The 20,834-nt window shown below is 32.2% G+C and overlaps 1 non-coding gene across 1 annotated transcript; it reads left to right on the top strand.

Annotated features, from left to right (window-relative positions):
* Window positions 1-20,313: 20,313 nt before the first annotated feature.
* Window positions 20,314-20,469, top strand: LOC129316959 (5.8S ribosomal RNA). Its single transcript, XR_008594877.1, has one exon. It is a non-coding gene; the product is annotated as a 5.8S ribosomal RNA (ribosomal RNA).
* The last annotated feature ends 365 nt before the right edge of the window (window positions 20,470-20,834 follow it).

Raw genomic sequence — 20,834 nt, forward strand, 5'->3', positions numbered from 1 at the left:
AATTAAGAAAAAATAAAATGTTAATCGCAAGTGTATTTTAATTCAAACTTTTCAATTTCAAATATAATTATTAGGACTAACTAATTTTTTTAAAATGTGTGAATTGATTAAAATTTGCTCATATGTAAAAGCAAATAAGAATAAGTTGATTGATTTAAATAATAAAATATTACATTTTATAATTTATTATTTAAATTTGCATGTTGTATACAATTAACTATGTTATACATATACAAAGTATAAATAACAAATGATAAATCTGCTACAATTAATTATCTATAATTATTTTTACTACTATGGGTCCCACACCTATTTTTAATTTTTCTTGTGGGTCCTACATGAACTCTTAATATGTACTCCTTCCGGTCCCATTTATAAAGCATCTTCTAGAAGGTTCATTTGGTCATATTTATAAGTCAGAATGCTACTTTTTGGATAATACTTGAAAAGTATTTTTAAAATTACCCTTCATAAGAAAAAAAGTAATATAATATTACTTTTAAAATTTATTATATAGGGGTATATTTGAAATTCTACACACTTTTATTCCTTGTACTTTTTTTTTGCATTGAAATTAATGATATTAGTATAAATGATTTATAAAGAGGACCTAAGGAGTGTAATTAACTGAAAAAAGAAAAATTTATAGTAATGTTCATCCAACTACAGATGAACACTACCGTGTGATGGATTTTACTCTATATATATGTAGAAAATTAAATGAATTGTTATAAAATACTACTTTGATCTTGTATCATCTTTTAAAAATATAATCTAGTCCACTTTATAAGTTATTAGCTAATAGGATTGTTTTATTTCAAATTAAAATTCCTAAACTATCATTAAAAGTAAGAGAGAAATACAAAAAATATATATTATTTGTCTACTTTTTGCATTTTACGTGATGGTTATATTTAAAATTTTACTTATTTTTATTTTTCAAACTTTTATTATATTAATATTGATAAGATTGATAGAAATTATTTATAAATAAGAAAAATAAAACAAGTTCTTACATAAATAGAGTTCCTATCGTACAACATTTTACTTGCCCCATTTTCTCTCTCTACTTAGGTGCCTGTTGTGTGCAATATGCATGGAAAAGGCAAGCAAAGAAGGTTAAAATGACAAGTAAAGCCTGAACACATTTTTTGAGTTCATGGAAACTAAGAATTCAAAAATTTCAAATATTTATTGAAGAAGTGAGAGCGATAAGATTGCTTTTAACTTTTTTAAGAGGGATTGTGTAATGTAGTGTTGTGATATCCAAAACCAGCCTCAAACATTTATGACTTGTACTCAAAAAAAAAAAGGCAGGATAAAGGTTAAAACGAGTTAACTTTTTTTTTAAAAAATAGATACTTCTATAATTTTATATATAAACTAATTTTTATTTTAGTTTTTATATCTGGAATGGTAGAGTCAGAATCTCTTTGTTCTTTTTTTTGAAAAAATCACTATGATATCTTATAAGCATTTTAATTACTTAAAAATATCACCAAATGCATTTAGTATGTGTTTGATTTTTTTAATTTATATCTAGGAAAAATATATTTAAAAGATTCAATTATTTGTTATAAACTTATAATTGGCAAAAACATATCTGGTTTGAATATACTCGTGAGATCTACCTAAACATGTCTTCAGTAGTAAATAAGATTAAACTCACAAGTACCAATTTTTACATTACTTTAAAGGAGGGGGATGGAAATATTTGATGTGACAACTCAATCAATAATATGTTAGATTTTTTTTTTGGCCAAAATGACTTGTTAGCCAAAACATGCAACATTGTCAGGCCAACTAAAAAAAACATGCAACATTGTATGAAAATGGGCGAGCTCAGCCCATATAGACTCGGCCCCGCCCTTATGGGCTAAGCCGATAAGGGCTTGAGCTTGGCACCTTGGCCCATAAACCTAGTTTCTTTCCCTCGCCTCATTTCTTAAGGTCCAGCCTTTATTTAAAGGGCTCAAGATTGGGCTTATAAATCCTGTTAAAAAATAAAATTAGAGATTAGTCACCCTACTATTTAATAGATCAAAGTGAAAATCAAACATTGCATAGTAAAATGAAATCTTGAGATTTGTATCAAGACTCACTACAAAAGATAAATCCTAAATGGAAATTTTAGTTTTCAATGAGATATGTTCATCGTCTCTTAGCCTAACTATGGTTAGCGGGCTTAAAATCATGAGCACATACATTTTGAATCTTGAAAATAAAATGAAAGCTATCCAGAACAAAACTAACTATGGTCATTCAATCAAAATCATCTTTGAAGGTTTCGGCAACCACAACTATAAGGGTTCATCACAAGCAGCTAAAAGAGTCTATTAAGAGTAGTTTGTCGTTGAGATCAACTAGCCGAGAAGTGATCACTATGAGACGAGAATCTGATAATCTCAGATTGTGAGACGAGATCGAGCTTTGCTCATGAGGGAAGAAAGGTCGAGAATCTGAGATCATTAGATGAGGGACGAGAGCATTATGAGTCTCCTGCCAAAATTAAGAGATCGAGATCCGAAAGGGAGTGGTGAAGACAAGAGGGAGAAGGTAGGAGAAACTAAGATGAAGAGGACAAGCGGCAAAAGGGGAGAGTTTGCTAAGTTGAGTTGAGTATGACAGTGTATAGCTTCTTAGGGTTTCTTTTCTTCTTAAAGCCAAAACAGTGCATTTTGAAATGGGGAGGCAAAAAAATAAAAGAGGAAAAAGAGTTTGGAGTAATGCCTAGGCCCTTTTTCTTAGGGCCGGGCTCCGAAGCTCGATTTTCCAAAAAATAGCCAATGTTTTAAGTCTAAACCCTTATAAAAATGGGTTTAAATGGGCAGTCCTTCAAGTTCAACCTTTATTTCCAACTCTACTTGTGCTCTTTTCTTTTCTAGTACTATCATTCTTTTTAAATAAAAAAGTAGGCAAGCAAAGCTTGAGTCTCCTATAATATCGTGTTAAGTTTGCATCAATATAGGTGTTTTTATATGATATTTCATTCCATATTTAATCAACAAATGATTCCATGCATTTAATATTTTATATATAAAATTTTAAAAAAATACATTAATTAAAAAAATAAATTTATAAGTCCTTTTAATTTATTTTAATTTTATATTACGTTTCTACAATTTTTTTAATCAAGCTTTTATAGTTTGATCAATTAAATATATTAATCCTTAAAGATTAAAATCTTAGATTTTTTTATTTTAAAAAATAAATTAAAAATTTTACATTTTCATTTAAAGATTATATAACTTTATAATTAATTATATGATTTTTATAAAACAAAAATTTATAGAATTAGGTTATGTCTTTTAAATAATTTTTTATACATATAAGTTTTTTTTTTACTGGAAAGTGCATCCGTAAAATAAAAACAATTACAGCATGACCAAGTCTACAAGCAAAGCCCATACATCATTCACCATCTCTTGGGGTATAGGTGGGGGATGATTCAAGCATATAAAATTTTCATAAACATTGATGGCACTAATAAAGATGAAGTGATGGTGAATGTAAAGTTCCTTGAGTTAACTGCAGACTTTACTTACACATACCATCGTATATTATAATAAACAATCACAAGACTTAAAATATTTGTTTGAAAACGAGAGAACATGACTCGTGTTAAATAGACTCAACAAAGGTGTTAATGCATAAGGAAAAAACTCAAAAAGGCATAATACCTTACCCATAAAATATGGGTTAAAACATTCACTTTTCTTAAAGTGCACCATGCATTGCAACATGTGCCATATGTACCATGGCATGTGATATAGAACCATGAGTTCCAACTCCCTTAGTTGCTCTTACACCTTGCTTTGGACCGATGTCTCTTTACTTAATCATATTAATACATTAGTCCAACATACCAAAACATTAATTTATCATCTAAAATCACTATCAATCCTCTAATTATTAATTTATCACTAATTAGTAATTATTTTTTTGGATTAAAAGTTCAGAATATTACGATGAACAACAAAGTCATGATGCCAAGCAAAGATGGGAGAACATGGTAAAGGAAGGGTGTAGAGATGGGGTGAGCAAAGGTGAAGAATGGGAGGCCTTAGGCGGTTCTAAAATGGAAGCTATGAAATAGAGAAGCCACTCCATTCACTAATATATTATAGGGAGAATGACAATTAAGGACCTGTTAAGAACATTAATCTCAATTACGGACTGTGAAATTTTAAAATCTCAGTTAAGGACTATGGTCCTTAATTGTAATTAAAAAAATGTAATTTGTGAGATGGGATTAACTAACGCGACTTGGGAATTCACTAACCCAACTTGAGAAAATTACTAACGTACATTGTGAAAACATGAAACCCCACTTGAAAATGAAATGTTTAATAAAAAGCATCACTTGGGAATTCTCTGACTAGACTTGAAAAAATTTATAACGTATATTGTGAAAAAATGAAACTCTAATTGAGAATCATTAATAAAAAGTGACTTAACCAAATTGGTATTTTTTATTAAACAATCGATTCCTAATTGGAGTTTCATGTTTTCACAATATACGTTAGAAATTTTTCCAAGTTGAGTTAGTGAATTCTCAAGTGGCGCTTTTTGTTAAACAATTGATTTCCTAATAGAGTTTCATATTTTCACAATATACATTACACATTTTCTCAAGTTAAATTAGTGAATTCCCAAGTGGCAAGAATTTCACCTCACAAACTATAATTTTTTTTTATCACAGTTAAGAACCATGGTCCTTAACTGTGATTTCAAAATTTTACGATCCGTAATTGATGGTCCTTAACTGTGATTTTAAAATTTTACGATCCGTAATTGAGATTAATGTTATTAGTAGATCCTTAATTGTCATTCTCCCTATATTATATATATACACATACATAATATACTTGTAATGTTCTAAAATGGAAGTTATGAAACTGGTTGTAATAACCGAAAAACTTTAGTCAAATAAAATCTATACTTAGCTAATTTGACTGGGTTTTTATTTTTTTCTTAGAACAAACATATCAAGAGAGAGTGGTGTTCTAGTGGGTTATACAAGCTAGAGATTCAATAAGCCATGGGTTTGGACCTTCATAAGGCTTAGAGTAGATTTTTTTTTTCAATTTAAATTTTTTCCTGACTTCATATAATTACCATAATGCCCCTCAGCTCAAAAAAAAACACAAAGACGGAGACCACAAAATGCATGTTGCTTCTTCCCTCTCCATTTTTTCTGTCTTTCTTCTACTTTCTATCTGTGGAACACTCCAGAAGTCACAAAGAGATAGGGAGCTCTTCGGTTTTCCTTCCTTCTCTGTGTTCTTCCTCCTCTAGCGTGCCTGCTACAGAAAGGTGTATAATTGATGCCCTATAATTGACGTTTATTTGAAAAAAATGACAAATAAAAAAGGCAGAGAATACTTGACGGTTTTTACGAAACAAGCGTCAAATATTTAAGTAAATACTTGACGGTTATTTAAAGATAACCATCAAGTATATATATTTGACATTTTTTATAAATAACCGTCATATAAAGTTAAAATTTACACATCGGTCTTCAATAAACAAACATCAAATTAATAGTAGAAAAAAAATTAAATTTTTTCACATACTTGATGCTTGTTTTGAAATAACCGTCAAGTTTGTCTGCCATATACTTGACGGTTGTTTTAAAACAAGAGTCATATATGTAATACTTGATGATTATTATGAAATAACCGTCAAGTATTGTCATTTAAATTCCCTCCAGATTTCTTTTTCGCTCTCCATTTTTGCAAATCCTTCATCTTCAGAAACAAACCCAGAGACACCGAAACCCATTTTTCGTCACTAACTGCGAAAAAACATATTTTCGGTCTCGATTCTTAAGGGGTTTTTGATTCTCAACCTCCATAAGTCTCGTGGGCACTCGTTCGTTTGGATTCTCAGTCTCTATCACTCTGCAACAGATTCTCGTCTCTATTTTTCTGCACAGTCGGTGTTCCCTCTTCTTGTTGAGGTAGGTTCTTGCTTTCCCAATCATTAATCTTCATTTTGAATGTATGGGTTGTTGATTTTGATTTTCATACATAATAAATAATTTTTGTGTTATTTATTTTGATCTGCATTGTTGTTCTTCCTAGTGAGTGTTTGAAGTTTTGAGTTTTTGGGTACTTAATTATTGAATTAAGGGATCATCCAATTATTTTGTTGATATGAGGAGATTCATTAAGGATATGAAAATAGTATACCACCTAATTACCTTGTTTTTAATATTTTTGATATTTTAAATTGATATTTATATAGTGTTTGATGTGGTTTAATATGATTTTAATTAAAATTGAGTTTCTTATTAATGTTGTTATTATTACTGTTGGATCATATATAGTCTCATTATGGATAACTTGATTTTTTTAAAGGCATAAAGATCTGGTAATACTCATTTTAAGCCGTTATATATACTATTAATTTTTTTTAAAATTATTCTTGAATATAACTTTATGTGTTTGTTGTTGTGGATGCTGTTGTTGTTGTCATTTAGATTAATAGGAAGAGGGGATAAGGCCCGAGAAACTCTCTTTTTTAAGTTGTTATGCTGCCGAAATTATTTCAATGGCTAGCATTAAAATATAATTATTAGTTTTAAACAAGATTAAAGAGGAAATGTGCAAACATATGGTTAGTGACTTATTGACTAATTAATCTTTGTATCTAATTCTCCCACTATATAGGAGTAGTCAAAGTCACTAATCATATTTCCCTCTTAATCTTTCTAGGAATTATGGATAAGGAATGGATGTCTGTCAATCATCTATCCAAGGAATATTAGGATGGGGTGGCAAATTTTGTTAAGCTTGCAGTTAAGCATGCGGAGGATCCTACTAGGATTGTTTGCCTATGTTTAAAGTGTGGCCTTGTGAAGCGGGTTAGTCCAGATACTTGTGAAGAACACCTAGTGATTAATGGGATAGATCAAAGTTACAAGTGTTGGACAATGCATGGAGAGACAAGAGATGATATTGGTTGCAGCCAGAAGCATAGTGAAAGTTGTGCATCATCTCCTGATGATTTTGACACATGCACACTTGAGGAAGATTGTCTTGAACAGATGGCCAAAGCAATTGGAGAGGACTTCGAGGATTATCCAAAAATGTTTGAGAAGTTGAAAAGTGATGCAGAGACACCGTTGTATGTTGGTTGTAGTGCATCAAAATTGTCAGCAGTATTAAAATTGTACAACATGAAGGCAAAACATGGATGGAGTGATGCAAGCTTTACTGAGTTGCTTGGGTATTTGAAAGTAGAATTACTTCCTAAGGAAAATAAGCTTCCTTGTTGAACATATGATGCAAAACAAGTATTGCGATCAATTGGCATGAGTTATGAAAAGATACACTCGTGCCCTAATGATTGCCTTTTATTTCAGAATGAATATGCATCGTTAACTGAGTATCCGAAGTGTAATGCCTCACGCTCCAAGCAGAACGGATCAAGTCCCGCGAAGGCACTATGGTATTTTCCAATCATGCCTAAATTTAGATGTATGTATAGCAGTGTAGAAATTGCGAAAAACTTAACATGGCATGCGGATGAAAGGATAAAAGATGGCATGCTTCGTCATCCTGCTGATTCTTCACAATGGAGAAAGATTGATTATGAGTACCCTGAATTTGGGGAAGAGAGTAGGAATCTACGCCTTGCATTATCTACCGACGGGATGAATCCTCATGGGATTCAAAGTAGTAGCCACAGCACTTGGCCAGTCATTTTGGTGATTTATAACCTTCCTCCATAGCTTTACATGAAGCGCAAGTATATGATGTTGTCCATACTAATTGTGGGACCCAATCAACCTGGGAATGACAAAGACATATATTTAGCTCCTCTAATTGATGACTTGAAGATCATGTGGGAGTCAGGTATAGAGGTATATGATGGGTATAGAGAATAAAGATTTAATTTAAGAGCTATGCTCTTCGGTACAATCAATGACTTTCCTGCTTATGGCAATCTATCAGGGTATAGCATTAAAGGGCAACTTGGATACCCTATTTATGAAGAGGGAACACATTCTATGAGGCTTCAGTATGGGATGAAGAATGTTTACCTCGGCCACCGTAAGTTTTTACACCAAGAACATCATTATCGACAGTTGAGAAAAGCATTCAATGGAAATCCAGAAGAAGGTAAGACACCTTTGCCATTAACTGGTAATGAGTTGTTTGAGAAGATTAAAGATTTGGATATTGAATTTGGCAAACCATTTGCAAGGCACCTTGGGACAACCGATGGAAGAAGAGATCTATTTTCTTTGAACTCCCTTTTTAGACCACCTTGGATGTTTGGCATTTTCTTGATGTCATGCATATTGAAAAAAATGTTTGTGAGAGTCTTATTGGGACTTTACTCCAAGTGTCAGAAAAAACAAAAGATGGCATAAAAGCAAGGTTGGACATGGTCTCTTTAGGAATAAGAGAAGAATTAGCACCCTAAGATAAGGGAAACCGTACCTTTCTCCCTTCGACAGTTTATGCACTATCTAAGAAAGAGAAAATTGCATTTTGTGAGTTCCTTAATGTAGTTAAAGTTCCTGAGGGTTACTCTTCAAACATAAAAAATATTGTATCAATGAAAGATTTGAAGTTGAAGGGCTTAAAGTCTCACGATTGCCATGTTTTAATGAAGAATTTCATTCCAGTTGCTATACGTGCAATTTTACCCCTAAAGTACGAGGGACGATCACTAAGTTATGTTTGCTTTTCAAGTCCATTTGCAGTAAAGTGATTAACCCACATAAATTGCTAAGGTTGCAAGCTCGAATTGTATTAACACTGTGTGAGCTTGAGATGTATTTTCCACCGACATTCTTTGATATTATGATCCACCTAACTGTTCACTTGGTTAGGGAGGTTCAAATGTGCGAGCCTGCTTATTTAAGATGGATGTATCCTATTGAGCGCTATATGAAGATTTTGAAAGGCTATGTGAAAAATCAAAGTCGACCGGAGGGTTGTATTGTTAAATGGTATATTTGTGAAGAGGCTATTGACTTTTGTACTGAATACCTGAGTCATATTAGCTATGTTGGGCTTCCAAAGTCTCGACATATGGGTAGAATAAGTGGAGAGGGGATCATAGGAAATAAAGTCATTACTATGTCAAGTGCACAGTGGGAGCAAGCCCACTTATATGTGTTGCACAACACTGAAGAGATTGAAGAGTATGTAGACAAGCATATGGCTGAACTTAGGAGGGACAATCTCAATAAATCAAAAATTTGGTATGTAGGGAACACAACAAAACTTTTACAAGATGGTTTAAGAAGCACATTCTTCAAAAGTTAAATGTTAATTCCAATTCAGTTTCTAACAAATTGAGATGGTTAGCTAACAGTCCAAGCAGACAAGCCATTTCTTACACTGCTTACCTTGTCAATAGATACACATTTTATACAAGGGAGCAAGATGATAGGAGCACAATGCAAAATAGTGGTGTAACTCTTGTAGCTCATTCCATGCATATTTCCAGCACTAAGGATAAAAATCCTATCTATGCAAACATGTCATACTTTAGTGTAATTGAGCATATATGGGATTTAGATTACATATCCTTTCGAGTTCTAGTCTTTGGGTGCAAGTGGATTGATCGAAAAAATGGCTTGAAATTTGATTACCAATTTGGCTTTGTACAAGTCAATTTAAACAAGGAAGGGTATAAGGATGAGCCTTTTATTTTAGCGCAACAAGCCAAACAAGTGTTTTATGTCCTTGACCCTACTAATACGGGGTGGTCTATTCTTATGTTACATGAAAAAATAAATGAAAATGTAGCAATTGAAGATGACCCATTCGAAGGGACATCAAATCAAAGTAACGACACTGTTGATGAAGCTCTATACATGAGAAATGATCATAATGAAGGCATTTGGATTTCAAAGAGGGGTAAATTATTTTAGCATAAGAAGAAAATATTTCAAGGAGGGGGAAGTAAAAAACCCAAGTCAAGGAAATGAAAAAGAGCAACTTGAACATGTAACCTTTGAATTAATTATGCCATTTTTGTTTCATGTTTGAATTAATATAGTCGATTATATTTGAATTAATCATGGTTGATTTTTTTTTAATTAATCATGGTTGATTAATTTTGGAATTTTATTGTGTTATAGGTAAATGGCTTCAATTCTGAGTCCACTGAAATCCCTCCATCAAATCCCACTACAACTTCTACTGATGCTCCGTCGTCACAAAAAAAATTGGAACAGGAATATTACAATATCCAGCGAGGCCTAACAATAATGGAAGAAGTCACAAAATAAGAGCAGCAGGGAAAAAATATCAGTGCAGTGGAACAAGAAAGGCCAAGCCATCAAATTTGCAAAGTTTATAAGTTATATTGGGGTTGTGGCAAAGACAACTGTACCTATCACGCAAAAATCTTAGCGTAAAGTTGATCAAGCCACGAAGGACATTGTTTGGGAGACTGTATCTGTAAGTTGCATTTGACTAAGTTATATTCTATTATAATATTTTAAATTGATGCACCTAACATATTTATTTTATTTTACAGTCAGGATTTGAAATAGACGAGAGCAAGAAGGATTTTGTCCTTCAAAAGGCTAGGAGGGCATTACGGTCTTTCAGACATTTTATTACACAAAAATATTTGAAAGACCCTAATGCTGAATTTGTAGCCCAAGTTTCCTCCCCTATTACAGCCTTCAGTAAAGCAAGAAGATTGGGATGCTTTTGTTGTCTCTCGGTGCGAGAAGGAATTTAAGGTATTTATGTTTCTAAAATTTAAATTTTAGTACCTTTTATTGAATATATCTATGTGTACTAATAGGATATTTTTGTTATCAATTAAAGGAACTGAGCGCCCAAAATAAGAAGAGAGTGGCCAAGAATGAATACCCTTACAGAGCAGGGAGGTTAGGGTATACAGGTGTGGAGCAGAAAGAAGTTGAGGCTGAGGGATCAGATGTTACCATATCCCACCAAAGACTCTGGGCATTGGCACGAACAAATAAAGATGGAGTGATTGACAACCCTCGTGTGAAAGAGGTTGCTGAAAAAATTGTAAGTGTTATTCTAATCTATCAATTAATAAATGATTATTAAAAGGCATACTAATTAGTTCTACTTTTCACAGGATTCCCTCTCTCAAGAAGTATCACAGGGCAAGCTTCCTGAGCATGAGGATATCTTAGCTAGAGCGTTGGGGACCCCTGACCACCCTGGTCATGTTAGGGGTGTTGGCTTCGGTGTCACAAAGAAGCAATACTTTGGCAAGATTAAGAAGCGAACATCGGCTTCTTCATCCGAGGTCCAAGAGTTGAGAGAAGAGCAAGCTGTTATGAAGCAACAGCTAGAAGCCCAAGCGAAGTTAATTGACATGCTATTGAAGGGCCAGATCCCTGGGAGGCTTTTAGGTGACGTTAGCCCCAGCGGAAAAGATAGCTGCACAGTCCCTTCAGACAAAATACCCGAGGTAATGCATTTTCTCTTTTAAATTTGCTCAACTAATTTTTATCTAAAAAACTAACGTTCTTCATTTATTTAGGGCGAGAATGGCTGCAACTGTTTAGCAGACGATCCGTCACGCAAAGTAGTTGCAACGGGACGCGTGTATAACATTGCCGGGGACACAATCCATAACCATCCCCTCCTGCCCGATTACATTAGGGTTTCCTTACTTGTTGCAATCAACCCAAGTATCCATTACCTTATCCTACCAATGAGATGTAGACGGTAGGAGATGCATTGGGGACCTTCGTTGCATGGCCCAGCCACCTTGTTGTGGTTGGTACACCAAAGCTGACAAAGGACCTAAAGCCACCGAAGGACCCCTTGCCACCAAAGAAAAAGGTATATATGATTTATATAATTATTTAAAATCTTTAATATATATATATATATATGTCTAACTTTTTCATTGTATAGCCAAGGGGGAAAAGCAAATTGAAGGGTAAGGTGTCGGGCCATACTAAAGAGTCAGTCATGGTTCGCAACATAGTGCCTATGCCTGTTGTAGAAAACAAATTCCGTGACTCTTTTGAGACCTATGCTTCGGCTATGAGGATGATTCGTCAAGAGCCATCGGGAATATCATTAATTTTGACAATGGGCTATTTGGTAGAGCATCATTTGAAGTCGTTCGGGATGAAATTTTGAATGAAATCCTCAAGCATGATATGGCGAGCACTAGTTTGATGACTTTCTACATGAGGTAATTCTTTAACATTTATTAGTTAATTTCTTGAATTATTTATGTGTGTGAGTATGCAAGCATATTAACTTGTATATTTTTTCACCCAAGTCACCTTTATACCTCATTCATGGTTCCTGGTGGCCTCGAGTCAAAGATCAAGCTGGTTAATCCTCATGATGTCTCTCCCCACAATAATATTACAAAGGAAGCCCTTGAAAATCAAGCAAGAATGCTTTCGGATCAATTTCGAGAAAGGGGAGCAGCGAAGGATACTTTATTTCTCGCTCCTTACTGCCAAGGGTGAGTTGTTAATATTTGTTACGAGTAAATATTTTTTTATATTTATTTGTTTGGTAACACGTGCTATTTCTTGTTAGGGACATTGGATGCTTATTGTGGTTAATCCCGTTGCTCCAAAAATATGGTATCTCGATCCCCTTAATGGAGAGCTAAGCAACATGAAAGATATGGTGGTACTTTTTAATGAGTAAGTTAGATTTTTTTTACTTGTTATTTCTTTTTAATTTTAGTTTTCATTCATATATATTTCTCACATTCATTCCATAATTCCTTCTTAGAGCTGTGGTGTTGTATCGCACTGCGACCGACATGACTGTGTCCCCTAAGATGAGGGCATTGAATCTTCAGAGAAATGGGTCACTGTTAAGGTATTCATTTAATTGGTCAAGTTTTTAATCAAGAAATTGTCCCATTGTATTTTACAATTTCATTGATATGTGTTTTTTTATAGTATCCATTCCAGCCAGATCAGAGCAATGACTGTGGTTGCTTGATGAAGTTCATGAAGGACATTATCACTCATACCCCTACCACATTATCTAACAAGGTATATATATATAAAATTTAATTACACTTCAATTATAAATTTTAAACAATTTTAATTAGCTACCTATTAACTTGAAATTGTTGTAACTATTTGCTTACAGTACTTCGAGCACGTCTATTGCGTTCGTTATACAATTGCACATGTAGAAGAGGTCCTTAAAGAGGTGGCCCAATGTGTTTTCAATATGTGGATAGCAACAGTAGTTAGGCCAGTACAATAGTTAGTTACATTTATATACACATTTTTGGACCAATTTTTATGGGATAGGCCACTTAATTTTGAAACATTAATTTGCAAATAAGTTTAGATTTTAATGTTAAATGTATAAGAATTTTTATGTTAATTAGATAGGAGATACTATTACAAACATTCATTATATTGCATTATTTTCATTGCTGGCTGGCTGTTTTTTCTTTATCTGTATCTTTATGTAGGGGGTTGCTTTAAAAGTAGCCACCTTATTTAAAAAAATTATGTCATTAATACTTGACGGTTATTTCAAAATAACCATCAAGTATCAATATAGTTGACGCTTGTTTCAAAACAAGCATCAAGTATTTGTAAATACTTGACGGTTATAAGGAAACAAGCGTCAAGTATTATGGCCAAAAGAACTGGCAGGTTTTGGCCATAATACTTGACACTTGTTTCAAAACAAGCGTCAAGTATTTGACGCTTGTTTTGAAACAAGCGTCAAGTATTTATTCTGGGAAGTGCATATTTACTTCATATACTTGATAGTTTTTTCAAATAACCGTCAAGTATAAGATTAATACTTGACGGTTTTTAACCATCAAGTATTATTTCTTTAATATATGTCGCACCCTTACTTGACGGTTAAAAACCGTCAAGTATTGTGAAAATAAGCGTCAAGTATAGGTATTTTCTATGGTAGTCGTGATTGTCACCAGCGGCTGTGACTTCCTCCTTCCTCGTGCTGGCTCACGTCTGGACTATATTGGAGTAAGATGGATTTTATGTCTAGTCAAACCTTCAGCCAGTAACTCTGTCTACCACGGATGACGAACAAAACGCCAGAAATTTCTCTTCCAATAGAGTTTTGACTGGTTTGCATTAGATTTTTCCTTCAGCTGTTCAGTTGTAGATTTTGCTTTTCCTCTTCCCTGTGCGTGCTTGTTAGCTACCCGAGGTGAGGAGTTTCAGACCCTTCTGTTGTTGGTTCTGCTATGCGTGTGAATGTATGAAATAATAATCTTGAAGTTGCAAAATGTGTCTTGTGTTTTGCTACTGCTATCGTGACTGTGTGAGAAGGAGAGAAATTAAATTGAAGCTGAATTTATGGTTTAGTGTTGTCATGTGAAATGTGGAAGAGGATGATTTAATTTTCTTAAGTCAAGATTAATTTATTCAATCAAAAAGCAACTTAGGAAGCTGATTCGTTTATTTATCTATATATTAGAGAATTTTGGGAGATAGAATCAAAGAGGAATAAGTTGGCTTGAGCTTGCAAAAATTAGGGCATATAAAGTGTTTGACATTATACTTATTAGAAGAAGTTTTATTTGATTTTGTACATTTCCTTTTAGATTTTATTGATTCTTGTGAATGGCATGCCCAATTGAGTACTATTGCTATGTGAACCTAATTTGAAGATTCAAAAGGAAACTTGAGTATGAAATTTGTATCAAGCTATTTGAGTTCTTGTGGAAAGTATTTGAAAGTTGCAAAGGAGATTTGACTATAAAATTAAAAAATATGTAATCACTTGAATTCTTGAATATGGATGACTTGTTGATGAATTATTTGAATGCTGGAGTTTTATGAGTGGAATGGAAATGATATATATATATATCTATATATATATTTGGTGCTTTGCCAAGGGCTAATGATGAATTTTAAGAGTTAACCTTGATATTTAAAGTTTCAAATATATTATAGTTTAATATTAGTAGTGATAAGGTTGAAAAGGAACTATTATAGTGGTTGAATATTTAGTAAAAATTTTTAATATGATTTATAGGTATTTGAAAAATAAGGAATTTGATTGAAGTTGAGAGGTGAAATTTGAATTATGAGAAATTTAGATAAGTGGATAACGTCCACAATCAATTTATATATTAGTAAATTTTCTTTACCAAAATATTGGTTTTAACAATTTATAGATATTTATATATTTCTCTTGCTTTAACTACTTTTGTTAATTAAATTGCTTTGCTTCTTGGAGTCATGACTTATATTTGTTTAGATTGATGAAATCCTTTTACAAATTCTAGTAGCCCTTTATTTGATAAAGCCAATTATGAAAATTGGTGTACCAATTTATGAGATATTAGTTATAAATTTTTATATTTAGATAAATTGATGTTTTTATACGTTTCATGCGAGTTTGATATTTGGAATAGAAATTATATTTTGAAAAGTGATGATTTTCTCGCATGTTTGAAAGTGAATTTAAAAAAGACTTTAAACAGAACATTAGTTGCTAACAGTAGTCCCATTAGCCCTTAGCATGCCATGGTCTATAACTAGCTAGTTTGATTTTTGTGAGCTCTGTTCTCACGTTTGTTATTCGCGGATCTCGTAGTTGCGTCTGTTTCGTGGCTTCGACCACATCTGGTTAGTTACCATTGTAGACTATTTGCTCACATTTGTTTTGTGGCTTCAACTATTTTTGGTCAATTACCCTTGTGGACTGTGTATTCACATCTGTTTTATGGCTTCAGCCATGTCTGGTTAATTATCCCATAGACTGTGTGTCCATGTCTGTTATCTATTATGTAAAGTCGTCACAAACAAACTAATTTTATTGGATTTGTGAAAAATAAATTTTGTTGTTTTTAATTTGGTAAATGTTTCTATTCTTATTTAATTATTTATTTTATTTATTTTACTTGATTTCTTAAAGCCATGTGACAAATTGTTTATTTATTTAAAAATTTAGTGGTTTAACATTTGTGAAGTTGTCAAGATATTTAAATTCTTGAGTTAGCTGACTCTTTTTAATTTGTTTACAATTATTTGAAAATATTCATCTATCTCATGACTTGTCATTGGGATGTTATTGACTGAAAATTATTTTGATATCAGATAGTGTAGCTGACGTTGAACTACCTACTAAACATTGAGAAGTATTGTTATTAACTAGAAGTAGAGGAGCTAAGAATTAAACTTTCTTTTGATGTAAAGTTTTAATTATGAAAATTTTTTGGTAAACTTATTTTTAGGTGCTCCATATAGTTTATAGCTAGATTCTTATTTTGATACATATTTTGTCTGCTAACTGGAAGGAGTTGAGCTCCTAATTAAAATGATCTTTTTTGTAAAACATTGTATTGTAGAGTTTCTGAGAGATTCTATTTATAAGGAATGTTCTACCAAAATTTCTACAAAAATTTAAAACTTTTATTAATACGAAAATGGTCTTGTATGTTATAAATTAATATAAATATAATTATGTTTTAGTAATTAAAAGATCTCTTGATTTAAGGCTTAAGGGATGTGTGATATGGTTTATATCTCGTACCAGTCACCCTTTATTTTTGAGGCGTGACACTGGTCATTTTTTAGGAAATCGTGCTCAACTGGGCTAGCCCATTTTTCATTTCTAGAGAAGATATTGTATGTTTTACCTACTACTATGATGATATTAATTGCAACATTATGAATTAGGGGAAAAACTAAAAATTATTGTGATTTTATGTGATTCGAACCAAATAACAACCTTTTATTGATATGCAATATTAGGTTAAACACATCTTATATATAAAGATAGAGAGAGTACACATGCAGTTCCACAAGTAATAAAATACTCCCATTTTTCCAATTTATAAAACAACATTGGAGGTATTGTCTCAAATATAAGATAATCTAATAAAAAAATTTCATTAATAATACTTTTCTAATAATATTTTTTCTTATATTTTCTCTCTAATGTTTTTTTCACAAATAAAATATTAAGTGGAGGATTTTTTTTGAAAAATTTATATTTTTACTTTGAAAAAATAAAATTGAAAACTATATTTAATATTATAATATTACAAGTATATTATATATGTGTGGGTATAAAATAACAATAAATTAAAATATGGATATAAGTATAAAATAACAATTCATATATTCTTGATACAAAAATAAAATAAAATTATTTAATGCTTTACATATAAAAAAGCAGAGTTCACGTGAAGCTGGTTTACACATATGCTTTGGTAATAAACTTGTCTCAACATCTTTATTTAAAAAAAAAAAAAAAACTAACTCGATGTCTTTCACTCCATGCTTTGTCACATGATGTGAAGTTTGCTTCAGCTTCGCATGTAAAGCCTAAGGACAAGTAGGGTTCACGTTATGAGAATTTACTTTAAACCAATATTTTTATAACTAAATCAGATATGAAATCGAAAAGGTTAGCGGTTCACAGTTCACATAGTTCAATTGAGTTAGATTAATAGTTAAACCGATGTCGTAATAATTAAATTTAAAAAATTATATGTGTATATAATAATCTAAATATAATAAATAAAGATGAAATTGCTACTTAACTTTAAAAAATCAAATATTTTAAATTTATCATGACTTAACAAGCCACATGATATAATTTAATATCAAATGATTAAAAAAATTGGTCATTTTCTAAAAAAATTTGATAAAAAAATAAAAAAGTTTTCTTGAATAGTTTAGTTCTTGAAAACCGGATCCAGTTCTTGGCTTGATTCCAATTCCCAATCCTATTGCCAGTCTAAAATGGCCTAACTTGGCTCAACCCTCAAAACGATTTTCACATATTGATTGAACTGGAATCCAAATCAGTCTGACCATCTGATTTAGTCTGGGTTTTAAATCATTGCTTTGAACACACTCTTAAAACAGGAGAGACACCTCTGGCCCTCTCCCATCTCAATTTCCATCCAAAGTCAAAGTCATACATGGTGCAGTAGAATTTTGTTCCAGTAACTAGGTTGAGGCTTAAATCTTATTGTTGTAAAGTATCATGGGATTTATTGTTTATCAACAGTGATTTGTATAGTAAACCTCCATCAATTTTTTTTTCTTACTTTTTCATGGTTAGGTTTTTTTAGATTTTTATTTTTATATAATTAAAACAAGTTGAAAGAATGTGAGGATTATGATTAAAAATATAGATGTAAGACTCATAATAAAAATAGATAGTTAATGTGAGATCATGATAAAAAAGATAGATTTGGACATTTCTTAACCAAGATAAATTATACTACTTCTGCTAAAAAAGATATTTTTAATTGAATTATATCTTAATAGGTTAATTATTATTTTTAACTAACATTAAATAGCTTCTTAAAATAGTTATGAATATGTTTTTTGAGATTCTGATTATTTTAAAAAGTTTAAACAAATATTATAAAGACTCACAAAATATATTTTTATCAAAAAATTAAATGATTTTTTTATAAAATAATCTAAAATAAACAGTCCTAAATTATTTTTTAATTGATTATTCTTAGTCTTTCTCTTTATGTTTTCTAATTTATTAAATTTCTATATTTTAAAATGAGTTCATTACAATTTTCTCCCCTTTTTTAACATACCATTATGATTCTTTTAAACTAAATAATATTTTAATATCCTTGTGCATCGCATGAAGTGTAAAATCTAGTAATTATTTAAATGTCATATTTAGCCACCTTATTATTTAATTATTTACTATTAATATTAATATTAATATTACTAGTATATTAAAAAAATTGTGATTATCTCACTTCAGATTTAATTTATTTATCATTTATAATCTCCCACTTCAATTTTAGTAATGAAAGATGTTGATATTGATATGTTGAATCATACCCGCAGGCACTACAGCATGGGTTAATCTAAAGTTTTTTTATTGACAAACGTTTGTAATTTAGTAATGAAAGATTTTGGTAGAGATTAAATTGATATCATAAAGGCAGTGATAACTGACTACAACATAGGGTAATCATAAGTGCATATTAAAAAACATTTATAATTTTTGTCACCGTGTGATGCACGGGAATGTTAATCCGCTTTGTTCAAGAAAAATGGCAAGGAGAAGAGAGGATGTTAAATTTTTAATTAATTCTTAAAACAATACAATGAAGAATAACTATATAATTTAATTTTATAGTGATATCGATTAACTTTTCTATTTTTCCATGACATAGAAAGTTTTCTCAAAAAGTTTTCTCAGTTTTTAGAGGATAGAAATAAACAAAAACTTGTTTTGAAAAATATAAACAACTTTTTTTACTTTAGAATTTGTTATCAAGTATGCTAAAATATATACAATAATTTATTATTACACCTATGAAAATTAAAATTTTAAGACATGTTTTGTTTTACAGTTTCTTTCTTTCTTCAGCACAATATAAACAATTTGTTTTGTTTCAAAATTTGTTATTCATTATCATTACATAAAAAAATAGGGAAAATGACAATAAAATCCCTTTGAAATATATAAATCATAATTTGGTTTCTCAAAATGCCATAATTTGCCTGAAGTCCCTAGGGATTTTTTTGTCATTAATGAATTTATATAAATTATCAAATTGCCCTTGTTGAAAATAAATGATTCACAAGTTTTGTTTAAATATTCACAATTTTCCTTCTTATATTCGCAATAATGTAACAATAAATCACAATTTCATATGTTAAATTATTTATTTGCTATTGTTTAACAAGTTTAGATAACCATTACTTTCTCAATCTTTGAGTAGACTGATTGTAGTAATGAAAAACCCTTTCTATTGTAGTATGGCCATATATTTTCTTAGTCTTACTTATCGAGAGGCCTAGTAATATCTCTCACTTAATGTGAGGGGTAAATTCCATCTTGACCACTCATATTCATCTACATGAATATCATTAAACTCAATCATAGCCTTTATGATCACCCGGTCAAAGGTGACTTTTGACTAGGTCAAAGTTTAGTGGTCATCATATAGGAATCCGTGATGATCTCAGGTCAAAGGGCTTAGTGATACATATGAGATAAGTTTATGACTTATACCATGAAACTTTCTCATAATAGGTCAATCCAATACCTTATACTCTTTCAAGTGCCTATGACTTTGATTTGGAGAAGTCGTAACAAGGTTTCCGTAGGTGAACCTGTGGAAGGATCATTGTCGATACCCCGTATAAGATTAACCCGAGAATCGGTTGGAAAGCCCCCACGCGGGGCGAGCCTCCTCGCACGAGCCAGGGATATGGCCCCGCTTTATGCAGGCCGGAGCCCTCGGTACAACAACCAACCTTGGCGCCAGAGGAGCCAAGGAAACGCAGAGAAGTAGCAAGGCACTAGCGGCCTGGAAGCGGAGCCCTCAAAGCCAGCGCCGTGCCTTTTGCCACTTACATCTAAAAATGACTCTCGGCAATGGATATCTCAGCTCTCGCATCGATGAAGAATGTAGCAAAATGTGATACTTGGTGTGAATTGTAGAATCCCGTGAACCACTGAGTCTTTGAACACAAGTTGCACCCGAAGCCATTAGGTCAAGGGCACGTCTGCCTGGGCATCACACAACGTTGCCATCGCCCGAAACCGTGCGAGGTAGAAGGTGGCCTCCCAAGAGCCTCGGCTCCCGACAGGCTGAAAGTCACCTCTCAACGATGGTCGCCACATGTGCGCTGCTGTCCCCTGAGTCGGGCCGCCAGATCGATGTCCCTGAATGTGACCCCAGGTCAGGCGGGGCTGCCCGCTGAGTTTAAGCATATCAATAAGCGGAGGAAAAGAAACTAACAAGGATTCCCTTAGTAACAGCGAGCAAAAATTCTATGGGTGTCTAAAAATTATGAAACTTGGCAGAGTTCATTCTCATATCATGCCTAAGAAGCTTGCAAAAAATCATGCGAATTGGAGGTCTCTAGGTCCTACAAAAGGGCC

The sequence above is a fragment of the Prosopis cineraria genome, unplaced genomic scaffold (assembly GCF_029017545.1).
Source record: "Prosopis cineraria cultivar Desert tree isolate PC_DT_omini unplaced genomic scaffold, ASM2901754v1 PC7, whole genome shotgun sequence".
Classification (NCBI taxonomy): Eukaryota; Viridiplantae; Streptophyta; class Magnoliopsida; order Fabales; family Fabaceae; genus Prosopis; species Prosopis cineraria.